Source organism: Triturus cristatus, chromosome 2_2 (assembly GCF_964204655.1).
Source record: "Triturus cristatus chromosome 2_2, aTriCri1.1, whole genome shotgun sequence".
NCBI lineage: Eukaryota > Metazoa > Chordata > Amphibia > Caudata > Salamandridae > Triturus > Triturus cristatus.
Genome location: NC_140582.1, coordinates 220700267 through 220727827, shown reverse-complemented (window position 1 = coordinate 220727827; position 27561 = coordinate 220700267).

Sequence of the window (27561 nt, the reverse complement as noted above, 5' to 3'; positions counted from 1 at the left end):
GTGTTTTTGTCAAAAAGTCATTGTTCTATTTACCTTGCCAAGTCATACTTTACTTCTGTGTATTTAATTTCCTCGCTGTGCTCAGTGTCTTTTGTACTTATCGTGTTTCAGCTGCGTCAGACGGTGTGGTTTCCTAGTGTGCACAGGTCACTTTTTAGGTCTCGGCTGTGAAGGCTGCGCTTGCGCAGTCTCGCTCCGAGATTTAATGTTTTCAGAAGAGGGGCTTGAACCCGCCCCTCTTCTCCCCTCTTCTCCATTGGCTGGCCTCTTAAATGCTGGTCAGCCATTGGAGAAGAGCTTTGTCTCTCCAAAGAAGCCCCATCTTTTTCGGATTCGGGGGCGTGTTTTTTACTTTCTTTCTCTCCTCTGGTATGTAAACATTCCAGCCAATGGCAAGAGGAGAGAAAGAAAAACACGCCCCCGAACCCGAAAATGCCGCTGCGCTTCTCCGAGGCATTTCTGCTTGACCTCGGAGAAAGGCGGTGGTGTTCAGGGCGATTCCCTCAACGACTGGCAGCTGGGCTCGCTCGCCGCGGCAGCACATAAGACTTGTTTTTGTATCCCGCCAGTTATAAAAAGAAAAGTGCTAAGATGTGGCCTGTGCAGGCTGCATCATAGTGATTTTAATAAAAACTTTTAAGCCTGACTTGCTGTCCCAGGGAGCAGTGAGTGACTAGCAATGTACTTTGCTGCGGCTCTGCTCACAATGACAATTGTTGTCGCTTTGACACCCCCGTTCCCTTTGACTTTCCGCTGTTTGAGGCTCCCCGTTGACCACAGCTACGCATCTCAGGCGGCAAAGTTCTATCCCAGCTGCCAGTTCACTGTGTCGCCAAAGTTTTTGCACATAAAAATGTTTGGATGAAAGGCTGTTTTATGAGTGGTTCGCCGGAGAGCTGCGAACACAGGTTAATATAGTGGGCTGGTTGAACGGTGCGTGTATCGTCGCGTCACGGGCAGGATGAAAGAACACGCAACCCCTTTTCACTCCTCCGAGCCACGGGAGTTTAAGCCTTAGCAGCTACCGGCTGTCCCATCTCTCCGAAAGACTCGTCTCTGAAACGGCTGTCCTTCTGCTTTCTTGAAAACGAGACTCCCAGGCTGGGGGCTGGGGCCTCAGTCCAGACTTCAGGATCCAAAGCACAGAGTGAGGGCGCACCACCTTTAGGGGTGGAGCGTCAGAGGTACAGACTGTAAAGGGGGGGGTCAGGGATTGGGCTGGGGCGGTCTAGAAAGATGCTTTACACACCATATTGTGTATTTGTGATTGGTGTGTTCTGGCTTTATGGTAAAGCGCCCCGATGTCTCTGGGACATGTTTGCGCTACATAAAATCACAGAAATATATAAGTAACCCTTTGCCCCATGCTCCTCAGAGGTGCTCTCCCTACCCCGAAAAGGGCAAATGATCTAAGACACAGTGCCCATATAAACACCTCGCCCCTGTACAAACTCCAGCGCCTGAAGCGCTCCACTGCACACTATAACCAGGCGCTGCGACTTCAAGGCACTCTGCATTTCACACAGGGCCATTCCTGGCAGAGGCAAATGTTTCATGAAAGTGAAATGGCACAGACACCCACCGAACAGAAGACACCGTTGTAGACTAGCTCCTAGGCTATCAAACAGTGATATGAAGCGCTATATAGATTCGGCTAGAATGCAGTGCAGCGCTTTGCCATGTATGTAAATTGTTGCAATCAATACAGGTCTGGCGCACACAGCGCAGTCCGCTAACGTGCCTCGCTGCATTGCCAGGGGTATAAAGCGCTATAAAAAGCAGCAGCACAGTGGCATGCTTTGCCATTGCAGTCTGGTGCTCACCATACAGGCCTGGCGCTGCATACTGATGCTACCAGCATCCCCCCCTCAGCCCCCCAGGCCTACATCTCGTTAAGAAGTCTGCTCTCGAACACACACCGCACAACACACGTTATCTGATGCAGGCCAGAGCCCCCCCTAGAAGCCCCCTTTCCTCAGACCTTACCATCTGCAGCTCCCCCAGGAGCCGCCGCCGATTCCAATCTTCACAGACACATTTTCACTTTTTAATTTAAGAAATAATGGAGCATTTTGAACAGGATCTATGGAGAAGGGGGGGGGGGCTCCACAGTGATCACAGGAAGGTGGGGGCACAGGGCAAAGCAATGTCAGTGGCCTGGGGTGAATGTGCAAGCTTCACCCACGGACCAGTATTCAGCCCATCATCCATGGACGAGCACTCAGTCCTTTCTTCTGGGGTGAGTATTCATTCAGCCCTTCATTCATGGACGAGCACTCAGTCATTCCTTCTGGGGTGAGTATTTCATCAGCCCTTCACCCATGGACGAGCACTCAGTCCTTCCTTCTGGGGTGAGTATTCAACCCTTCACCCTTGGACGAGCACTCAGTCCTTCCTTGTTGGGTGAGAATTCATTCAGCCCTTCACCCATGGACGAGCACTCATTCCTTCTGAGGTGAGTATTCATTCAGCCCTTCATTCATGGACGAGCACTCGGTCATTCCTTCTGGGGTGAGAATTCAACCCTTCTTCCATGGACGAGCACTCATTCATTCCTTCTCGGGTAAGTATACATTCAGTCCTTCATCCATGGATGAACACTCAGTCATTCATTCTGGGGTGAGTATTCAACCCTTCATCCATGTCCGAGAATGCAACCCTGGCTTCTGACCCTCGTGTTGCAGCCGTGCCTTTGAAAGAACGGTAGTGCTGGGTCAGAGGATGGTATCCCAGTGGCCTGTGAGACAATGCCAGGCTGGTTGAGATGCCAGCCTTGGAGAGGGCATGCCAGGGGCTCTACCTGACCGCCTCACACCTGCGATGCCTTCAACAGCTGGCACTACAAGCCACTGTCCCGCTCACCCACCCCAGCTCCCAAACCTACCTTCCTACCCTGGTCTCACAACCCAGGGGGTGGCATCCAACACCTGGCAGAGCTTTGTGCCAAGGCCTCCATGCCCAGGGCGTGCAGAAGACGAGGGTGAGCACAGCTGGGCACCCAGGGCCAGGTGAATATCACAGCCCAGGGGTTCATTTATCATAAGAACCTCCATCCGCTGCGGGGGGGGCTCACCCACCCACTCTAAAGAAGACCTTTCAATTCCTTATAAACAAGAAAACACAAATCAATCGAACTGCACACCAGCCCCAAACAGAGGGGTACTTAATATGTATTGTATGACAGAAAATTCAAGTCACTGAATCAGAAACCCAGGCTCGGGCGGCGATCACACGGTGCGGCAGCAGGGACACCGTGACTGATGCTGGCACTAAAAGAGGCGCAGGGCTCCTGACTCCAAGAGGTATTTCTAACCCAGGAAGTCAAACAACTGTACAGTGCTGACCTTACCACCATGAAAAGGAACAAGCACTGGCAAACCCAACAGGTCTCGCCTACGGAAGAGTTATTAGCGCTGTCAATATCTTCCAGCCATGCTGCACTCCTGCGTGGCTGCTGTTCAGCGAGGTTAAATTTGAGTGGCGTGGGGTGGAGTGTAATGAGTAGCGTGGCGAAGAGTATATGTGAGTGCGGTGAAGTAATATGAAAAAGAGGGAGTACAGAGTCGTAGAATGGAAGGGCGTAGGGTCAGAGTGGAGCAGAGCGGCACAGTGTCGTGGAGTAGTATGGAGTAGAGTAGTATGGAGTAGAGTGGCATAGCGTGGGTTGCATTGAGCGTTGCAGTGTGGAGTAGCGTGACAGAGTGGAGTAGTGTTTAATGGAGTAGAACGTCAGACTATCGTAGAGTGTCGTAGAGTGGCCTAGAGTTAAGTGGCGTAAAGTACAGTGGTGGAGACTAGATTGGCATTGAGTGCTTTGGTTCTGAGGCAGTAGCATAGGGTTCAGTGGGGAAGAGTGCAATAGCGTAGGGTAGGGTGGTGAAGAGTAGATTGCAGCAGCGTGGAGTGCAGTGGTGCAGAGTGGATTCTTTCAGAGTACAGTGAAGTGGTGTAGAATGGAGTGCTGGTGGGTAGAGTGCAGAGGTGTAGAGTGAGAGTAGAGTGGTGTAGCGTGCAGTGGCATGGAGTGCAGCAGTGCAGATATATTACAGTGGCATGGAGTAATGCAGAATGTAGTGGCAGTGAGTGCAGTGGTACAGAGTAGTTGGTGTAGAGTGCACTGGTTTTGAGTAAAGTGGTGTTGAGTGAATTGGCTCAGAGTGTAGTAGCAAAAGGTTGAGTGACAGAGTGGTATAAAGTAGCGTAGAGTGCAGTGGCATGGAGTAGATTGTTTCAGAGTGGGGTGGTGCACGGTAGAGTGCAGTGGAATAGAGTAGTGGCATACTTAGACTGCAGTGGTGCAGAGTAGGATGGGATAGAGTGGTGCAGAGTAGAGGGGAGTGGCCTAGACTGGAGTGGTGTAGAGCGCAGTGGTGCAAAGTAGAATAAAGAGGCGTAGAGTGCAGTGACATAGACTTGTGCAGAGTAAAGTGACAGAGTGAAATGGTATAGAGTGCAGGGGCGTACAGTAGAACATTGAACATGCAATAGGTCTCGCCTTTGATTAAGTTAAAGCCATTTGCTTTGCTAATGATATTGTATTCTAGCTTTGCATCATTTAGTGTATATTTGTGATATGTGCATATATTTATACTCTCGTCTGCCTCATGCTATTGTAATCCTCACTATACAAAATTAACACATACTATTTTTCTGTTCATTCACCTCCCAAATCTAAAACACTGCTCTTTTCCTACCAACGCTATGCTTTAAACTACTACACAGCTAATAAAACAATTCTAACTACATACAACATATGAGCAATGCCAATAGCTCTAACTTTAACAATGCCAAGACCATTGCATTGTAAATGCTTGTTTAATGGTGTCGCCTCTGTGGTGACATTTGAATTTGAGCTGAGAAATGTCTTTATTGTATGTGAGATCCGGTGTGTTGCCATTTATTGGGTTGCGGTGTGCAAGGTTTCAATAGTCACTACGTGTTCTTTTATTGTGATGGAGCGTGAGATTTTCATATTTTACACTACGTTGGTAGGTTAACATTTTACACTTCATCTTACACTCCATTGCTACATTGTACATGTTACTCTTCTTGCCCTTACACAAGGGATTATTGTATGGGTGGTAGGCACCCATCTCAACATTGTTACTAATGCCCCTTACATGGCGAAGGGTTATATGGGTGCAGGTCACCCATATCTACATTGCATGCTTTTGTCCTTACGTGAGGTATGGCTAAATGGTTGCAAGTCCCATTTCTACTATTTATGTTACAAACACTTACATGAGGGATGTCTTAATGGGTGCCAGTCCCATTCCTACAGTTTACGTTTCACGCCCTTACATGAGGTATCTTTGGATGGGTGCAGTTTGCCTGTGTCTACATGTTTCATTTGTTACCCTTATTTTAGTGATGGTGTTTTGGTGGTGCATGTCACCCGTGGCTACACGTTATATTGGTTGCCCTTTGTTGGGATGTTTGGTCGGGTGTACTTTACCTATTATTTCTATGTTATGACATGTGTGTTAGTCGTGCCTTCGGCTAGTTAATGTCGTGCTCTGTTGTGCCACCCCTCTCTTGATTGGCAGTCTAGTTGGAGTGGTTTGTGGTGATAGTAGGTGCAATTTCGTTGTAATCCTTTATGCTGATGGAGAAGTGTTAGGGTTCTTTCGCTGTCTACTGTTTAGCAACGAGTGGTATTAAAAAAAATGCTTTTTCATCGGTTACATTTCATGACTTTTATAAAGGCGGAGGATGTGTGATATCTTGTATATTTATTTATGCATTCTTCTTTATTTTCTCAATGCTTATTGTGGTTTTTCATGGTGTTTTTATCTATTTAGTGGTCTTCAGGTTAATGCTGTATTCCTTCATGCATTTGTGCACTTTGGTGCAATTTCTCTTTTCCTGTTTTTCTTCTCGTCAATACTTTATTCCATGATGCATTTTCTATCTTTGTGTTTTCTAAAGGGGCAGGATATGTTATATCTTGGTTATGTATTCATTCATCTCCCCAGTTACCTTGGGTCCTGGCTGCTCAGCCAGTGTGAGTGTTCTGAGTGGCATGTTGGTGTGGTGATGGTGAATGGAATGCATGGGTGCCTGTATGGTGAGGTGTGACAGTTGGAGTATGGGCTGAGCAGCAGGCAGGCTGCTCCTGGTGGGGCTTCTGTACTTGGATACCATCCTGCAACTAAGACTAATAAATAATCTTCAAAGATACTCCTCGGCTACTAGTCATTCATCACAACATTTATTGCTAGTGGATGTGGCTAGTGGTGGTCATAGATGCGATTGTTCTTGTTATATAATATGCTGTTTCTTCTGCCATATTTTATGAATTTTATAGAAGGGGAGGACGTGTGATATTTTATCTTGTATATTTATCCATGCCTCTTTTTCATGTTCTCTTGTATATTCACTTATGCATCTTTATATTTTTTAACGATATATTTATGTTCTTCATTGTATATTTTTCCATTTATCTTTTGTGTTTTTCTCAATGTTTTATCATGGTTTTTCTGGTTAATGCTTTATTCCTTCTTGCATTTTTGTACTTTGGTGTTATTTCTCTTTTCATGGTTCTTCTTGTCAATATTTTATCCCATTTTGAAGTTTCATTTATTTGTGTTAAAGAAAGGGGAGTATATGAAGTATCCTGTATGTGTATTCATCCTTCTCTCCTGTTGCTTTCTCCCTAGCTGCTCAGCCAGTGTGAATGTGCTGCAAGGAATGTTGGTATGGTGATGATGAATGGAATGTTTGGGTGCTTGTGAGGTAAGGTGTGACAGTTGGAGATGGGTTGAGCAGCAGGCAGGTTGCTCCTCGTGGGGCTGCTCTACATGAACTTTCCAATCTGCAACTAAGACTAAACAAATCATCTTCTATTGAACTACTGATGTACCTAAGAACGCTAAGAAATACAATTTCAGACTGTAACAGAATGCCCTGCATCCTCACCAGTGTCCTCTACATCTGACGGCACAGTGCAAATGGTTAAACTCCTGAGCTTCAGTGTACAGAGGGCTGAACACACTTGTGAAATGGCTGGCCCTTCTGTCTCTGGTGAGAGACTCAGAATGTAACACATGCTTCCTGCAGAGGCAAACCTCCTGAAAAAGGACTGATTGAGGATGAGGTCCTGATGGTTTGAACAGCAATTTTTCTCATCTGGGCCCATAAAGCGTGCAGGAGTGGAAATTATGCTGGCTACCAAGGACACGTTGTGCAGACCCAGGTGGAACTTCCTGGGAGACTACTCTCCTTAAGGATACAATCATACATACACCCTCACCACCCTATACGCACCTAATGAACAACAGGAGCAATTTATCCTGAATACTCCTGGCATGGGTAATGCCACACCTGATGCAGACTATATCAAAGGAGGAACAAGGGCACCCAAAGGAATTAGACAGGGACCTTGGGTAGATACGTATTGCAGGAAACAGTGGTCCCTGAAACCAAACGATAGAGCAAAAAATGAATATAGTCAAAATTGGAACTATATTATAGCCAATGTCCGGCCGGGCATGGCAACTTTAATAAGTAGAAATTCTTGACAGTAAACAAGGAAATGTAAGTAGAAATTCGGTGGGACACAAGCCTGTATCCTCTGACTTACATACCAAGTAGACAGAAAATGACAAAACACAATCAGGCAATTACAGTGATGTTTCTTTGAGAAATAATGAATAGCGAAACATCTGATATTCAGATTGCCACCTTCACACTATATTACATACAGCAATATTTAAGGTGTAGGGTGGGCAACAGAGTCGACGGCGTTTCGATCCTTATGAGAAAGATACAGGATCATCATCAGGACTAATTTAGTTAAATTGCCCTTATTTTGAATGCCTCATGTTGCCATGGAGGCAACGGAAAAGATGCCGATTCACGAAAAGGTAACGTTGAGTTAAGGTTTACGGTAGGACAATGCCTACGCACAATTCTTCCGGGAGGAAGGACACGGATAGGTCTCAATCAACTTGCAGAAATGGGTTCCGTGGCCATGCAGTGTGTACGGACGATGCCGGATCAACTGTCCGGCATCGTCCGTACACACTGCATGGCCACGGAACCCATTTCTGCAAGTTGATTGAGACCTATCCGTGTCCTTCCTCCCGGAAGAATTGTGCGTAGGCATTGTCCTACCGTAAACCTTAACTCAACGTTACCTTTTCGTGAATCGGCATCTTTTCCGTTGCCTCCATGGCAACATGAGGCATTCAAAATAAGGGCAATTTAACTAAATTAGTCCTGATGATGATCCTGTATCTTTCTCATAAGGATCGAAACGCCGTCGACTCTGTTGCCCACCCTACACCTTAAATATTGCTGTATGTAATATAGTGTGAAGGTGGCAATCTGAATATCAGATGTTTCGCTATTCATTATTTCTCAAAGAAACATCACTGTAATTGCCTGATTGTGTTTTGTCATTTTCTGTCTACTTGGTATGTAAGTCAGAGGATACAGGCTTGTGTCCCACCGAATTTCTACTTACATTTCCTTGTTTACTGTCAAGAATTTCTACTTATTAAAGTTGCCATGCCCGGCCGGACATTGGCTATAATATAGTTCCAATTTTGACTATATTCATTTTTTGCTCTATCGTTTGGTTTCAGGGACCACTGTTTCCTGCAATACACCTGATGCAGACATCATAATAGGGAGAGACCTCAATCTCGTCCCTGACACCACACTAGACAAATTGGCTCAGAGAGTTGGACAAACGGGCATTCTCATGCCCAAGGGCCACCTCTGGCTGCAAGAGGTGAGCCTCTGCGATGTGTGGAGGGTCCAACACCCAGCATAAAGGGACTGCACTGTTTAATCTGCATCTGACCTGACATACACCTGTATTGATTCTTTTCTCACCTCTCTGTGCATTTTGGCAGCTGCCACACAGACCGAGGTGGGCGTGATAGCTCTCTCTGATCACTCTCCCATTTTGATCTCCTGCAGTACACCAAGACATGCCACCCCTCATGGACATTGGTAACAAAACAACACCCTCTTGTTATATAACTCCACACTCAAAGAGGTACAGAAGATGATCCACGACTTTTTGCAGACAAATGATACCCCAAAAACCTCCATAGCACTGCTCTGGGAAACCTTGATGGTGGTAATTAGAGGGACCCTCATAGCCATTTCCACAGAGCTGAACAAGAAAGGCCAAACTCTCCTAATTGGAGAACCAGGTTATGGCCCTTGAAATTGCACATAAGCATACTGGGTCTCACACAGTACAGAGACAATTAACAATAGCTCACAAACAACTCAAGGCTCTTGACACAAAGAGAGCAGAATACACTATTCTTCACACAAAACAGAAATATTATGCTGGAGGGAACAAGGCTGTGAGCCTCCTGGCCCATAGACTCCGTGCCAAAGTACACAAGCAGTGGATAGCAAAGATCCAAACGCAGACAGAACATACGGTGCATAACGATGATGAAATCTCACTCGCCTTTGAGGGCTTTTATCTATGCGGTGGACGCAGTGAATCCTGTGGATGTCAATAACTATCTAGCCACTACCCATATAACCCAACTCCCTTTGTCAGAGTTGCAAGCCCTAGAAGCTGACAGATGCATAGAGGAGGTCCTTTCAGTCATAGCGAGATTACAGCCAGGGAAGACACCCAGGTAAGATGGATTCACCCCGGGCTTATACAAAGCGTACGACATTCAACTAGCCCCCATCCTCAGGTGCCTGTACAACACCTGCTGGGTTACGGCCACCCTTTGCAAGTCCACGAGGGAAGCGTGATTACAGTGATCCCCAAGCCTGGGAAGGACTCCATGAAACGCTCATCTTACCGCCTGATATCGGAACTGAGCGTCGATTCCAAACATTTTACGCGTATCCTGGCCAGGTGCTTAACCAACTCATGTAGGGCCTCGTTGACCCGGACCAGACAAGATTCATACTAAAGAGGGGATGCAGTGACAATACCAAACACCTGTTGCATCTTATCGACATAGCGCAGTGCTCCAATACCACTGAACTCCTTATGTTGATCGACGCTGAAAAAGCATTTGACCGGGTACACTGGCAGTTTTTGTGGCAGGTGCTCAATGGGATAGGCTTAGGCCCCCCCTTCAAGAGTAGGGTGATGTGCAACTATACTGAACCTATGGCCCAAGTGAGGGTCAATGGTCTTACCTCCAGAGCCTTTCCTGTCACTCGAAGTACACACTTGCCCCCCAGGGGCGTAACAAACACCCCGCAGCCCCCAGTCTTCAGTACATGAAGGGGGCCCCCTCAGCTCATCTGTAGAGAGCTGTGTGAGGTTTGCTCTTAAGCAGTTGCAGTGTGCAGCGTGCTCTGAGCTCCTGCAGTGACCCAGTACTGTAGAGAAACAAGGTAACAACATTGTTTCTCTTTAGACAGAGCACGCCAGGACCATGACAAGGGTGGGGGCCCTCAGAGAGAGCATTCTCCACAGGGCTATGCTCCTCTGAGAAGGGCGAGGCAGCACAGAGCTGACAGGGACAGGAGAAGGTTTGCAGCTCCAGGAACAGGGCTCTGCTGGGAGGAATTGAAAGGTAAGCAATCATTGGTAATGCAATAGGTCTGTCATTTGTTTGAGTTGGAGCTAGTGACATTGTAAATGGCAATGTTTTTACTAATTTGTTGCAGAGTGTATGCATGTGGTGTGTTGTGGAATCATGTGGGTTGGATTGAATTAGTTAGTTGTGTAATTGTGTGGTTTGGAATTGTGTGGAGTGAATTTGTGTATTGGAATTATGTGGCATGGGTGCTATGGAATTATGTGGATCGTAAATATGTGGTATTAAGTGTCCTGGAATTATTTAGAGTGGGATCGTGTGTCAAGATACATTAAAAAAACTTTAACTGTCCTCATGATATCTAGCACTTTTTGTTTTTAAAGAGATAGCGTTGGTATTTATCTGTGAATAATCTGCCATAAACATAGCGCAAAGTATTAACCTTTTCAAAACTAGGATGACGGAATTCCATCGCACGAGCAGCGGGAGGAGCAGGGGAGGCGGGGCTTTAGCAAGACACAATACAGATAGGAGGAGAGACTATTACACGCTCTAACAGGAGGAAGCATGAAAGTACTGTGATGGCCAACACACTTTTTCTCTTAGTGAAATTTCCTGGTATCAACCAAGCACCCAGGGGTGGGACTTTGAAACGCAGTCCACCAAAAGGGGGGGCAAGCATTTCTGACTGACACAGCAAAGAGCGAGTGGCAAGCACTCTGACTCTAAACTTGACCTAAATAGCAGAGATATGCTGCTACATTGGGTCTAGGAAACTAGGTTAAAGTTTCAGAGTGCAGACTTTTCATCTAGCATGCATGGTACTGTTGGAAAAATCATGGCAGGCTGAAAGTCAGTCACATGCTGACAGCTGAACACCTGAGGAGGAGGGGGGTGAGAGGGGCATGACCTCTGCCACCCAGAGCACACAGTGGATTCTGGGTGCCAAACATGAGTTATTGGAGATGCCAAGAGGGAGCAGTAAAGCTTGACACAGGCCGACAGGATGGACTTTCAGCTGAGTGCAGACCTAAGGTCCCAACACCCAAAGTGATGTTAGCGAGAAGCAAGACCTGCCTGAAGGGGTCTTTTGTAATGGGGTCACTTTATAGCTGCTATGACCATAGCTTCCTACCATGTCTTCAGGGGACAAGAGATACACCACCCATATGTCACATGTCCTGTTAATGCAGGTAAATGTGAGGAGGAGAGTGGGGAGAAGGCTGAGATAGGCACCAAAGTTTTTTTTCCTGCTGGCCTCTGAATATCCACAAGCATGTGTACATGAGGGATAGCTGCCCATTTCTCCTTACCGGCTTTGTTTTAAACATGCAGGCTAACAACTGCATGTGTAGTCTTGGGGTGAATGTGACCCATTTGACAGTTCTATGTGTACATGTCTCAGAGCCCCGTGTGGATGTGTACATATGTCTTCTGCATTCATTGCTTTTGGGTATGACTCCCAGGGCCACAGATAAACATGTGTAAACTAGGGATGACCACAGCTGTTTTTCTACATTCCAGTGTCTGTGTTCATCCTCCTGGGTCCCAGTCACATGCATGTGCACATAGGCGGCTTGAAGGCTTCTTTCTACTCTATGTAAAACCAGGAGCCTCCTGTTATAGTCAATGCATTGATATGTTGACATCAGAGACTCAGTTTAACTCCTTCTATCCTAGTGGTGTAAGGTTGGAGAGATATGGAAGGTAACAAAATAGTTTTTTTAAAAAGGGGTTGTCTCCCAGGCAGTCATAATGGAATAATAAATGGAGTACTGGTTCAGACAGGCATCTCTTTTGGGTCCCTCTGGGTACATGCAGACACCAGAAGTTATTGTTGCCTTGGGTGAAGCACACGGTATCCAAGACACCGTGGGAATGCCGCCATGACAGGAGGCCAACGCTCTCTTACCTGAGGTGTCCCACTTGTTCAGCCCTATCCGCTGCTACCTAATCTCAAAGCGAAGTTCTCAAAAACAGTAGACACGTAGTTCTGAAAGACGGATGTGACAGCAGCTGCCAGTTAGTACCGCCTCGTCTAGAGGGCTGACAATTATTACCTACAGTTGTGTTAAAGAGTATCAAAGCTGGTTGAATTAGAGAAATGATAACGTTTCTTTTTAAAATTGTAGCGCTTACTGTGGAAGGCGTGCAAATTTCAAGCGCTGTAAATTATAAATGTCAATGTAATTCCACTGTAGCGACATTCCATTTATTTAAGTGCATTAATATCCCTTTCATCTGAAACCCGTTTTTGCAAGTGCCATTATAATCCCACTTTAGCGGCACTTAGTTTATTCATGTGCCATTATCACACTTTACGGCGTTCAGTTTATCCAAGTGCTATAATAATCTCACTTTAGAGGTGCTCAGTTTTTAGATCTCGAAAGGATGAAGAGCAATAGAGACTCATCTGTGGATTGGAGACAGTGTACTACATGTTACACACAATCACCATAGCAGGTTCATAGTCACCCACTAATTTAGCACACCAGCCCCAAGTTGGAGCGATCTTTGTTGCGCTGCTCGTAATTGTTATGCAATATACGGACATAACCCTCTGCATCAACTGGTTAGATGGACGGTGTCAAACTACGGCGCCAGAGGTTAAATTAATGGTAGATAGCTATCCGGGCATCTGTAAACTGCATGTTCATGTGAAGTGTGTTTATTATGCAGGAACTACTTGCCTTCCTCAGTGTGGGGTTTACTTGCAGTAGGAAAAGCCATTCCAATATCTGCTTCTGCAGCGCACGAATGTGGAGCAACCCACCCAGCCCGGCCACATCAAACCCCCAAATGGGCGACCATTAAAGGAGAATAAAGTCCTTTAAGACCAGGGAATCCTTGTTTTGCAAATCATCCTGCTGCTTTTCAGCTTTAATTAAGGTTGAGCAGCTCAGACTCTAGTATACGCCCCACCCTCCTATGTAAGGCAGTGATGAAAGCACAGATACAAGTAGCCCACATAAGGTGTAGATTGTAAAATACACCTACCCGGTCGCTTCACTGAAATACTACTTCTGTTGTGTGCATGGCCAACCACGAGGGACACAGGAGGTGGAGCCATTGCACGCGGTGCCAATGATCTGCCATAAACATATCTTTTCAAAACAAGTCCTAACTGAGCGCTGGTGTTCCGCCCACAGAAATGCATGCTCCTGAAGAGGAGAGCTGCCGGAACAACGCGTGTGTCCCGCCGCAGCAGCTGCCACCATGTGCGCCACTGCTCGCTCCCACGGCAATACTCCGTTGTAGTGAACTTTTGAAGAAAGGTGGGACATGCACCCACCAGTAGCCATTTGACGGCTAAGATTTTTTCAGGACATTTGCAAAAGCCTATCCAAAGCATGGGAGGAGTCATACCTTCACAAAGTACCTACAACAGATCGCCTAACAGCACAAGCGCTGTATAGGCTCGACTTAAAAATAAGGGGCAGAGCGATCAGTGGTGCAGCCAGTGCAGTGGCACCGGGGTTCTGGAGCGAGGTGGGGGCATCTTGCCTGTGTACACTGCATTATTTTACTCGCTGGATGCTCAGATCAGTGTTTTTCCTCATATCTGCCCTGCACCAACCTCTCTGTTTCCACTCGCTGGAAAGAAACTATAAGGGCAGGTTGAAAAAAACAGACCCGCCGCAGATAGGTATCAGAGATGAGCAGTGGTTTAATTTGTAGATTATTTCTGTAAGGCTGTATCGTGATGGTGCTCAGGCTGCTTGTCAGGAGTTGTGATGCTTTATAAGTTAGTGGCGCAGCATCAGCCATCCAAGGACAGAGCAGTTCATATAATGAAGACACTTTACAGGAGGTGCGGCGAAGGCAGGGTAAGCACTTTCAGCACATGCAATGCTTTCAGTTGGTCACTCACCACCAGGGCCGGCTTTAGCTCTGGTGGTGCCAGGTGCTACAGTCTTTTTTGGCACCCCTCCTCCAATGACCTCCTCTGATTCCCTCACCATCATCTGGCAAAAGTGCCCCTCATCTCTCCATAGCCCCTCTCTCACATACATTTCATTTGTTTTAAAGAACTGTCAAAGGCTGGTTTTACTAATCCACTCACCTAGCCTAATAAAATACAGATCTGTTCTTTGCAGCAGACATATTACCCCTCTGTGCAACTTTATGGCAAGTTAAAACTGCCACTAGATACAACTCTGATCTATTTCTCTAGCAGGAACATTCATTACAAGAGTTATCTTGACATTTTTATTGCTGCCCGAAAGCTGGATGCGCAAAGAACTCTGCAGCAGGCGTTTTTAAATCATAAGAAGCTGCTAAGCACAGCCCCCTTCTGAGTACAGTGCCCCTCTCCAGGCCAGTGCCTAGCGCGGCCGCACCACTCGCACTGCCCTAAAGCCAGCCCTACTCACCACCCCAAGCTCAATTGCTAAATGCATATTTCCCCCTAAAAGCTAGAAGAACTTATAAAACTGAACCAGTAGTGGAAAGTTGAAATAAACACAAAGTGATTTTCCAGGGAGACAAATGTGAATGCTTCTGTTCTTGTTCTAGAAACTTAGATGCTTACTTGGCATTAAACTAAAGTTTGTTGTCTGTACATACCATCACTCCTGGGGTGCAAAGTCTTTTCCATTTTCTGGGGGATTCCAGCGCTCATTAACACAATAGTATAAATGTGCTTAGATTCACAGCAGTCCATTTGGGGACAGCACTTGTGCTGGAGAAAGGTTCCTTGATCTGAGCTCCCTGGTAGATATTACAGAGACCCCAAGCACACAAACACCGGCCAGTGCATATTTGAACTTAGGGGCAAAAATGCTGCAATTTGTATTTTTCATAAGGCATTCCGTTGTTAAACCTATATGCAGTGTTATATTAGAATGCTGCCTTTCCATGAGGTGATGCAGCCTTTGCAGTTATTTAACATATTACTCCGGTATGGGATTCTAACCTTATTTTATAGTTTCATTCTCAAGTGCAAAGTGAGACATCTACACATAAAGAAGTCTTAACTCTCAGAGAGAAATATAAGCGACAGAGTAAAAGATGAAATTAGCGTTGAGAGCGCGTCCGTCAGAGCAAGAAAATGAGAGAAAGGAAACAAGTGATTGAGAAGTGTAACAATATGAGGGGAAACAAATGTGAGAAGTCAGAGAAAAAATTAGGTGACAGAAGAAGCAGAGCATAAGGGGTGAAGAACGAGAGAGTGAGGAAAAACAGAATGTAAAACAGAGGAGGAGCCAGAAAATAAGAAGGAGATAAATGGAAAGAAAGAGAGTAAGTGAGGCAGAAATCGAGAGAGAGATGAAGGGTGACAGAACTAGGAAGAGAAGAAGACTTTCAGAGAGGGAGAAAGTGAGAGAGAGAAGATACAGTGGGATCAAAAGAGAAGACATGCTTTGTAATCTGTTGTTCATGAATTTGAATGTCAACTAGGCCAAGTCATAGTTTCATCTTTTTGAGGGTGGTAAATTTGTACAGTAATGCCTTTGAGACTGTAGAAATACAGAGCAAAGTAACACTTTATTATAAGAGGTGCCTTAAGGTGAAGAGGGTTATCAGAGAGTTCCGCAGACCAAAGGAGAGTGAAATAAGTTTACAGTGTTTGAGAGTAACTGTGAAAATATAGGACCACAAATCTGAGAAACCTTAAAGCACCCAGAGATGTGAATATATAAACAGAGAGGAACAAAGTAATGTTTAAAGAGCACAAATGTGTGCATGTGAGAAAGAAAACATAATTAGAGCTATGGAAAATGTATTAATTTGCACTTAGGAAACAAACACTCTGGCATATGAAAGAATACAAGATCAAAAGGTGAAAGAGAGCCCCAAGAAGAAAGAAGAAAAGTAGCCTGAGAAACCCAGTGAGCCACATAAAGAGTGAAGGAGACCCACAAGAGCAAACAAGCCCCCCTTGAGAATGAGGGATAAAGGCAGCTAAGCCATGAAAGAGATAGAGAGCATATGAATTTTGAGTTTTGTAAGGATTACTGAAAAACAATATGTTCTATTTCTGTTGAACATCATCAAAATATGTTGGGCAAAGAAAATTAAAGAAGCCAGAGATGGTAGATCGTGTTGCGTGGACCGGTGTCAGGAGATAGATAAAGAGAGGATGAGCAAAGAGAGAAAGGTAATGTTAGACAACCTAGGAGAGAGTGAAAGAAATTCCTTCAAATAGATCGGGAAATGGAGCAAAGATGGATGAAGTAGGGCCTCAGGGAGCAATAGTATGGGCCCCAGGGAGGCAGCAAGGGTGAAAGAAACAAGCCCAGAGAGAGGTGATGAAAAATGTTGAAAAAGAGAAAGAAAGAAAGAGCTCCATATATGAAGGGTAAAAAGATCTCAAATAGGAAAATGGGTGGAAGCGTCTGGGAACTCTCAAAGAGAGTGCAATAATAAAAGAGAGAGCCATTGAAAGACAAAGGGAAAGGGTAGAAGGCTTCTGAAAAGTATTGAGACTTTGCAAAAGAGAGAGAGATAAAGCAGAAATAGAAATTCCCTGAAACAATTGTTAAAGGAGACAGACAGGATGAAAATTAGATAAAGGAAACACTGGAGGGAGAGGACAACAGTATTCCCTTTACATGAGTTGGTTGTCGGTGTTCAGTGCATGTGTGATGTGCTGGATTGCAAGCACAATATTTGAAGCTCTCTAGTTAAGTGTAAATAGCTCAGCCTGATCAGCCACTGCCGTATCCCCCGAAAGTGCTTCCTTCTCAGATAGCTCAGCGGGACCGAGGTTCATTCTTTAAGACTCATGGACAACTTCTGCATATTTCATAATCAAAATCCAACTCTGTGTCAGGGATTAAACTTCCCAAACTGATAACTCTTAATATATTGATTATTTGACATTTAAGGCTCACATTTACCATCACACTAATCAACCTGAATGTACTTTTCTTCAATCTTGGTGCAGTTAAAATATATTTGTTTATAAAATATCTAAGTATTTGGTGGCATAGCCTTTTCTGCTTTATATAATTAGGTCTTCCCTAAAACGTTTTAATTCGCTTTATTCTCCTTGTAAATAGTGCTTCTTATTGACGTACACCACTTTGAATTTTACTTGTTTTGATGGAATATTATATTAATAATGTTAAAATGTAAATATTTTGCCGACCCATTGATCTTTTATGGTTCAGATCGTTTTATTAATTTATCTAGGAACAAATACTCTTACCTAAATCCAAAGGCCGATGAGGTAGAACAGTGGGAGAACAGAAGAAGGAGATAGAAGGCGAGGAAGGGAGGATATCAGGGGGGGACTGGGAAAGGTGGGAGGGGAGGGATAAAGTATCAAGGGTTGTCACCCAGGGAGCATAGCCTCTCTCGCTAGAATTAGCTCTTTCGTAACGTATTCAGTGTCAGCAGGCTGGGTTCTTTTAGTTCATCATACCCACTGCAATCAGTCTTTGTCTTGCTGATCAGGCATGCCTCCTCGTCCTGTAGGCTGACATACTCATACGTAAAGAGGACTAATAAGTTCCCAAAAGTCCTGTGCCAGAGATTGGATGCATGGGTCTTTCATTTTGTCAAAGTGTAGCAACTTGTTCTCCAGGGAAGCAGTAAGCTTTTCCATCCCTCTGAGGTCCCACAGTTTATGCAGCCAGTCAAAGTGAGACGATAATGTATCTGTGCCCCATTTGGCTTTGATGACATGTTTCGCCCCAAACAAATCCAAAGCCATTATTATTGCAGTCCCTTTGTTAGAGTGCAGAGGGTGAGTCAGGGCATTGAGGAGTCTCAGTAGGACGTAGCTAGAAAGACAGGTTATATCTGTTGCAAACATTTCATTGATATCTTTCAGACGGCCTACCAGTAGCGTTTGAGTTTGGGACAGAACCAGAGGAGATGAGTCAGTGTGCCTGAGTGGCCGAAGTTGCTTTAACAGCCATTAGGACTGTTGAGTTTCAATTTCACCTTTTGGCTGGGGTGTAGTACCAATAGTGGGTCACCTTAAAAATTGCTTCTTTTCCTGAGGTACAAAATGAGGAGGTGGGCACTTTGTGGAGGATGTCAGTCCATTTCATTTGGATGACGTGAAAGTCCAGCTCAGCTTCTGAGCTGTGGGGCTAGAATAGTTGCACAGTTCCCATGTTTTGAATCGTGTACCCAGATCCGCCCTATCCAGTATTTTCCACAGAAAAAAACAGTGCACTCAATCAAATGCCTTGTCTCTGTCAATTGACAACAGAAGTGCTGAGACTCACTCTACAGTGAACGTGTATCTCTCAGACACCCTGGAAGAGAAAGCTGCACAGTGTGAAAGGTTATGTTTGTGACTGGTTGTCTATGTCTTTATCGATTTAGAGAAATATGGGGAACACACCTTGGATTGTTTCTGCAGGACAGTAGGTTGGAGAAAGAGGTTGGTCTTAGTTTTGGGCTGATGATCAATAAGTCAGGAGTTGGGGAAACTAGTGAGTCTTGAGTAACGGCATCGCAATGTTGGTAGGTTGGGTGTTAGCAGGAGATCCTTGAGTTGTTCTCTGAACAGTAGCAGGTTGGATGGGTTGTGATGCGCTACAGAAAGCCTGTTTCAAGGGCTGTTGTCAAACATTAAATGGATCAGGTCTCTGCAGAGTATTTTAAATTGAGTTATTAGAAAGGCGGTGTGAGGTTAGAACACAGCTTATTTTTTGGGCTGATTTTGTCCTTGATTAATGGTGGTGCTTATCAGTAAATGGCTTTGTGACGTAGTGGCGTGGAAGTTAAAAAAGAAGCAAGAGCGAGTTGTTAGCATCCAGGAGATACAACAATGGACTGTTTAAATACATCTGTCTAAGAATGGTAACAGACAGTTGCATGTGTTAAAAACCTTAGCCCTGCCTGGACTTTGTAATTTATTATCAGAGTGTGGACACCAATGAATTAGCAAAAATTAAAAGGCAGCAGGGAGAGATTCCAAGACCAGGTTTACTAATGTATCAGCTGATAAACGTACTCTGACCACAAGAAAAGTGTACATCCTTTTTAAGCCAATGTGCTGACCTAAATGATGCACCGCATGCATTATACTATTTTTTTTACCTTTTCCTATGTTAGAATGTGCCTGGGGGGTATTGGGAGTTGTGTCAATGTGGATATCTCTGTATATGAGGTATTGGCCTGATGGGGGCTTTTTTTTGTTTGCATAAGTGTCCATAACAACATACTATGTCACTGTACAGAATACAATGAGAATGCTGTATGAGTGATAAGGGAAGTGAAGGTGTTTGAACAAGGCTATTATACATGGCCCAAAACGTGCTTGTGGTGGATCAGAGGTAAGGAGGTGTCCCCCACTCCAGAAAAATCCTCTCCTCCATCAATTAGCGTGTGTGTGTGTGTGTGTGTGTGTGTGTGTGTGTGTGTGTGTGTGTGTGTGTGTGTGTGTGTGTGTGTGTGTGTGTGTGTGTGTGTGTGTGTGTGTGTGTGTGTGTGTGTGTGTGTGTGTGTGTGTGTGTGTGTGTGTGTGTGTGTGTGTGTGTGTGTGTGTGTGTGTGTGTGTGTGTGTGTGTGTGTGTGTGTGTGTGTGTGTGTGTGTGTGTGTGTGTGTGTGTGTGTGTGTGTGTGTGTGTGTGTGTGTGTGTGTGTGTGTGTGTGTGTGTGTGTGTGTGTCCTCTCTAGAGACACAAGTGAAGACTCTGGAGTAAATAAATATAACCTTTGAGGATAGGGGTTCTGGGAGAATATGAAGAGGAAGAAGGGCAATAAGAGCTAAAGACGAGAGATCCAGGCTCCAGGTCTCAACAGGATTGATGAAGAGCATAGTGATAGATAAGAATGCACTGGAAGCGCTAGTCAAAGGACCCAGTGGGAAAGTATGAAGAAATAAATCACAAGGTGCTATAGGGACAAGGTCAGCTGGGGTATAAAAGAGGAAAAGAGAAAAGAGAGGTAGGGAATGGAGAGGGTGAGAAAATGGACGAAGGGAATACAAAGCAGATAGCATAAAAAGAGCAGAGAAAGGGAGAGAAATACTGCACAGGAGATGGGAAAAGCATAGTGGATTTGATTTTGACAGGATGGGAGGGAAAAGTTGGAGATAAAAGTGATAGACAATTGAAAGAAACAGGTTGGGATGAGAATGAAGAAAAGATGATAGAATGCTCAGAAATAATGGAAAGGAAGAGATAGAAAGCAAGAAGGAGGAAGGAGGTGTGAAAGAGAAAGAGCAGTAGATGCACTTTTGGCAAAACCGAACGAAGAGTGGGCCCGATGTTGCATATCCTGACAGGAGTCTGCATCAGGAAACCCACCAAAAATAAGCAAACTTCCCCTGTGTGCGGATGGCAGGGACCCTGTAATGGATAGACCACCACCTATGATAGACTGCAGGCAGAGTATGCCCAACTATTACCTCCACCCTCCAGGGTTACTTAGAATGACTGTATTGGTACCAGTGGAGTAACAATAGCCCCCGCAGCCCCTGCAGTATGGCGGGTCGCTGGCTCGAGAGATCTTGACTGGTGCGAAGAATGGGGGGGCCCCCTCCATGTACTTTGCAGGGGGGCCCCCTCAAGTATAGTTACGCCACTGTTGCTCCCTCTCCCCACTTCTTTATACCTTATACATGGAACCATTACCGAATAGAATCCGAAGGGCCCCACATATCAGAGGCATTACTCTCTGCAGACAGGAACACAAGATAGCCCTGTACGAAGATGATGTCATGGTGGTTCTCTCACAACTTTTCTCGTCTCTGCCCACACTACTCTGGAAACTGGAGAGCTTTGGCTCTATAGCCGGATCTAAAGTGAACATCCAGCAATCACAGGCACTCAGCCTCACCGTCCCACAGCCGGACAAACGACTTCTAGAGAGACAGCTTCCATTCACATGGGCAGACTCTTGGGTTCCTTACCTAGGAATTAAAATCTACTCCACAATCAGGAAAATACTTGAAGGTTACTACACAGACCTCTTGACCACAGCACGCTCGGACCTACAAACTTGGTCGGGCAAGAGCGTCTCATGGTTAGGCCGCATCACGGCAGTGAAAATGACCCTTTTTTCTCAAGATTTTATACATAATGCAGACACTTTCCCTGCAGTCACTGCCATAGACTCTTCACAAATTGCAGCAGTCAATTCAGGCCTATGTCTGGGTGGTAGAAAACCTTGCATGGCCTAGAAGCGGGCTTATTTATAAGTAGCAGGGAACAAATTAGGAATACCCATTCTCACTATTACCTTGAAGCCCAGCTGCGGTACATGCTGGAATGGAACAGACCCCTTATGGGGAAACATTGATGCTACATGGACCAATGAAAAGCTGGGATACATATTTGGAACATCCCTTGGCTTTTAAAGAAACACCGCCCGCACCCCCGCCCCGCCCCCCAGTGGTCTATATTTCACCTGTCACCCGCACTATGGTAGAAGCATAGGATAGAGTCATGACACTTAAGGACCTGTCAACACATGTCTCCCCCCCACACTCCAATCATGGACAACCCTGAGTTCTCCCCCAAACCCTCTGCTGCGACCGGGAATGTATACCATGCTTTGCAAATAGCTAATTGTAAGCGAGTGGGCGGCCTATTCAACCATACAGGCCTTCTGGATTTCCCACAACTCCAGACTTGTTATGGGCTCCCTGCCAAAAAGATCTGGCACTACACAGCACTTAAACATTGCGTCTCTCAGTCCTCAATTTGCCCCTTAGCAGGTAGGCCTCTCATGAAATTCAGGGAGGGGCTCCTTACTAGACACAACAGTAGTGGCCTTCTCTCAGGCATCTATGCCTTTCTCAATAAATTGGCAGCTTCGACCAAATCACCAACACAAAGACTATGGAAGGACGAACTGGAGCGAACATTCACACCTAGGGACTGGAGGGATATGCTCCACAGAGCCCGCACTTCATCCTGCAGTGCAGTGGGACAGGAGGAACTAATTAAGGTTCCTCATTATGGGGGCGCTAGAGGGCGCACGGCGAGATGGCCGCCTGCTAAGACGGCTCCGCTGGTCGGTGTAAGAAAACGGCAAAATTAAACGGCATGCGGAGACCCTAGAGCCATGAAAATGGCATACTAGGACGGCAGAACGGATGGGCATCCTGGAGAACGTTTGAGGTGACCTGCAGATCCGGAGAAAAGGTGCCACGCACCGATCTATATTCCGAGCGGACCTTGCTGACTCGAGGTCAGGCAAAATGGCGGCGCCTGTTGCGACTTTTGAACCATGATGGGCATCCCGGACGTGAGTTGCAGGGGCGGTGAGGCTGCCTACGTTGAACATGGGAGCGCCCTGAAAGTGGTGGTGGTCCCTGGTGAAGACACCGGGAAGCGGCACTAAGGCGGATTGCGGGTGAGAGCGCGGAAGCGGGGACGGAGCCGGACACAAAATGGCGCCCGTCATAGCGGCGACTGGTGCCCCACAGACGACAACGAATGAATAGCGGGGCATGGAGCTCGGCCTGATGCGACTGCATGTCATGTGAATGCCAGAACTTGCTCGAATTAATGTGATTAGGAAGCGGAACTGCTGGGCTGATCATGGGCTGTGCGTGGAGGTGCGGGTGAGACCGGCTCGGGCAGACGAGCGTACCGGACTGGAGGAGGGTGTCCTGGACGCCGGAGAGAACGACCTGCAAGCCACCTTGCCCTCGAAGCACTCTGGGAGGCGGCGACGTGTGGGTGAAAGGCACTCCTAGGGCAAACGATGTAGAAGTGGTGAGGAGGGACGGGATCGGAAGAGATCCTCCGCAAGCTACAGTGCGCGTTTGGAGGGGTTAAGCGACCGCGTGGAGGTGAACGCCGCCATGGGAAAGCACGATCGAGGCCAGACAAAATTACAGTTTGATGCCAAAAAAGGTGCGAAAGCGCAGTCGGAGACCCCGGAGGAGGCTGCGGAGGCTGTGCAGGTGGCACCGGTGGGTATGGAGGGCGCCCTGCAGGCTATACAGCAGAGCTTGCAGGACATTCATGGCAAGCTAGACTCTATTACTTTACGAGTGGACAACATGGCGGCTAAGCTAGATGGGCACGGGGAGCGACTGGTGGAAGCGGAGACCCGTATATCGGCGGTGGAAGATGAGTCGCTCGCCACGGCCCAAAAATGTACGGACATGGAGCGGCTGCTGGATGTGATTAAAAACAAGGCGGAGGATTTGGAAGCGAGGTCCCGCCGAAATAACGTCCGAATTGCAGGCGTTCCGGAATCCACGAACATAGCAAAGATGGAAACCTATGTGGAGGAACTGATCAAGAACGTGTTTGGAGTAGAATCCCTCTCGCCCATCTTCCTGGTGGAGCGCGCGCATAGAACGCTAGCCCCGAGGCCGATGCCTGGCCTGCCTCCGAGACCTATTGTGGCGCGGATCATGAACTATCGAGACCGAGACGCCATTCTCCGCATGGCCCGGGACAAACGCAAGGTCAGCTATCAGGGCAACGAGCTGGAGTTCTACCCGGACTTCGCGGTGTCGGTCCAGATGGCACGTAAAGAGTTCAATCCTGTCAAAAAGAAACTCAGGGAGCTGCAGATTGAGTATGCTATGCTATACCCAGCGCGTTTGAAGGTCAAATATGACGGGAAAACAGCACTTCTACAGACGCCCAAGGAGGCCCAAGACTTTGTCAAGCGGATCATCACTAGACGTAAGGAGCAACGACGTGTGGATCAAGGCATGGACTCAAACTGAGGATGGATGTACGGGACAGTGTCATATTTGTGATGGTGGACACAACAGGCCACGGCTGAGGTGGCGGCAGCGGGGGTTGCACTGGACGCTGCTGAACAGGAGATAATGACTGTGGGGGGCTGGTGTAGACCTGGGAGCGGTATGTCAGTTATCGCACACGTGGGAGGTAAGCTGTAGACTATGCTGCTCATTGGGTGGACACGAGCGCTCTCCCAAACGTTTTGGAGCATGCGGCACTGTGGGTGAGATAACAGGAGGGTTGCTAGGTAAGACACACCGGGCGACATTATGGCGCACGATATGCTGGCTCACCGCATAAAACATCACTGTTGGGATGAGTACCTGTTGTTCTAGCTAAGGAGGGGAGTACTAGGCTCTTGCATGTATACCGAATGAAAAACCGACCACATCCATTAAGTTGGATGGAACTGTGTGCTCTTGGTGGATCCCCCGCGCGGGTGTTCCCCAAACCAAGTTGGGTTGAGATGTTCCATTGTAATGGGGAGTGTCTTTGGTAGAGTTGGGTTGCTGAAGTGGGTGGGGGGTGGTTGGGGAGGCATTTGGGATCGTTTAGTAGGTTGTGGTACGAAGGGGACGTTACAGATAGAGAGGGTGGTATTGAGACACGAGATCGGAGGGGGAATGTATGGGTTGACTGCGCTGGCAGCTGCTGTAGGCCAGTTGACGTTGTAATGCGTGATAATAAGGAGGAAGATGGTAGACAGCACTATGCGTAATACACGGTTGTCACTTTTGACATGGAATGTGCGGGGGCTGAACAACCCCAAGAAAATAAGACATGTGTTGGCGTACTTAGATCGTCATTGCATTGATATTGCTATGTTACAGGAGACGCACGTAACGCCAGCAGCACCTATGCTAATTGGGAGTAGATGGGCGGAGACGGTGCACCACTCGTCGTACTCCTCATATTCCAGAGGGGTAATGATTTTGATTAGAAAGGGGGTACAGTTTGATGTGGACACTACGTATAAGGATGAGGTGGGACGATTTGTACTCGTAACAGGTAGACTGCGGGGACATAAAGTAGCATTGGTTAATACATATGGTCCAAATGTGGATGACCCGGAATTCTATACTGAGGTGTGGAACAAACTGGGTGAACTGCCTAACATGCCATTGGTCTGGGGGGGTGATTTCAATATAGCACTGCGGGATGGGTGGGACAGATCGGACGGCACGGCTGAACCTCATACAAGGGCTAGGAGAAAATTGCTTGCTATCATGGCTGACAGGGAGCTTGAGGATATATGGAGGACAAGGAACAGGGAGAGCAGAGAGGCGACGCATACGACAGCGGTTAGTAATAGCTGGTCCAGGATAGATTATTGGTTGGGGTCTGCGGAAGCACTATTGTGGACAAGATCCGTGTGTCATTTACCTAGAACATTATCGGATCATAATCCGGTCAAACTCGCCATTGAACTGCCGAATTATATGCCCCCCCCGTTTAGTTGGAGTTTCAATGCGAGAGCACTGACTGGCCCTTTATATGCTGACGCAATACATAAGGCAGTTACGGAGTACTTTGAACTGAATGCGCCAACGACGGAAGGCCCTGGGTTGCTGTGGGAGGCGTTTAAAGCTACCATTAGGGGGATTTGCATTGGCACGAGTGCTGGAATACTGAAAGATATCCGACAGCAGTTGGTGAGCCGGGAGGAGAAAATAAGCAAATTAGAGCGAGAATACGAGCGTACACAAAATACTAAACTGTTAAGTGACATACGACACATAATAACTGAATACCAAACAATCGCAGAGGACGAGCTCAAGTACATATCGAAGAGACAGGTAGCCAGAACATATGGCGAGGGTGGTAGGCCAGGTAAAGCATTAGCAGCTAAAATCTGTGCGGGGAAGGTACCGCAGATAGTACGTGGGGTGCGTAATGAGCAAGGGGACATGCAGTACGGGGCGCAGGATATCCTAAGGGAATTCCGTGCCACATATGGAAAATTGTATGAGGCACAGCAGACAGCATCGGAAGAGGAAATTGGGGACTATCTAGAGGAGGTGGCGATAGCATGGCTGTCGGATGCACCCAGAGAGTACTTAGCGGAACCTATTACAGTGGAGGAAGTGTCAGAGGTGATTAAGTCACTGCCAAACGGGAAAACGCCGGGCCCAGATGGGTTCACGGGTGAATTTTACAAAGCATTTATAGACCAAGTAGCACCTCATTTGGTTGGGATGTATGGGCATGCCCACGACCAGATGCTGCTACCCCCCACGCTCCGTGAGGCGCTTATCATTGCGTTATTGAAACCAAATAAGGACCCTGAGAGATGTGAATCGTATAGGCCTCTGTCCCTCATTAATGTTGACGTGAAGATTCTTACCAAACTATTGGCGAAACGGCTCCAGCCGCTAATGACCCGATTGATATTGCCGGGTCAGTCGGGATTTATCCCCACCAGATCCACAACGCACAACACGCGAACATTATTTGCTTTGGCGCACTATTTAAGGCCAACGACCAAAGCTGCTGCGGTCCTCCTGGATGCTGCGAAAGCATTCGATTCTCTAGAATGGCCTTATTTACACAAGGTACTGCGCCGGATGGGATTTCCGTTGCGATTTCTGCAATGGATGCAGCTGCTGTACACGGCCCCGACAGCCCGAGTTAGAGTAAACAGATATGTTTTTTGGCCGATACCTATTAGCAGGGGGACAAGGCAGGGTTGCCCGCTGTCCCCCTTGCTATTCACGCTAGCAATGGAGCCGTTGGCGTGTAGGATACGGCAGAAGCATCACTATTCGGCGCTGCAGTTTCCTCAAAGGCCGCTTCATATCTCGTTATATGCAGAAGATATGTTGCTTTATGTGCGCGACCCTGAGGTGAATTTAAATGCATTGCTGCAGGAGTATGTTCGGTTTGCACAGACGTCCGGGATAAGCATTAATTGGGCGAAGTCGGTCGTTGTCCCATTATCAGACACTACTCTCCCGCACCAGCTGGACTACCCAATTGAATGGCAAACAGACCCAGTGCGCTATCTGGGAGTCTGGTATCATAGGGACCCGGAGGTGGTGATTTGAACCAACTATGGCAGGGCAGTCGGAGCGCTCGAAGGGAAAATTGAAAGATGGATACAGCTGCCACTATCGCTGGCAGATAGACTGGCCATTGTTAAGATGGTCGTTTTGCCCAAACTATTGTATCTATTCACTAATATACCGATACAGCCGCCGGCCGAAGTGTTCCGTAGAATATCAGCCATGGTGCTTAGACTGATTTGGGCGGGTAAACAAGCCAGAATTGAGATGAGGGCACTGACGCTACCGTATGCTAAAGGAGGGTTTAAAGTGCCGGATTTTTTGTTATATTATCTATGTGCGCAGCCGCAATTTGCGCACTACTGGTACCATCCTGTCCCGTTCCTGACGCACACGGCAGTAGAGGAGGGTGATGCGGCACCAGTTCCACTGCAGGCAGTCCTTACGCATGTGCGC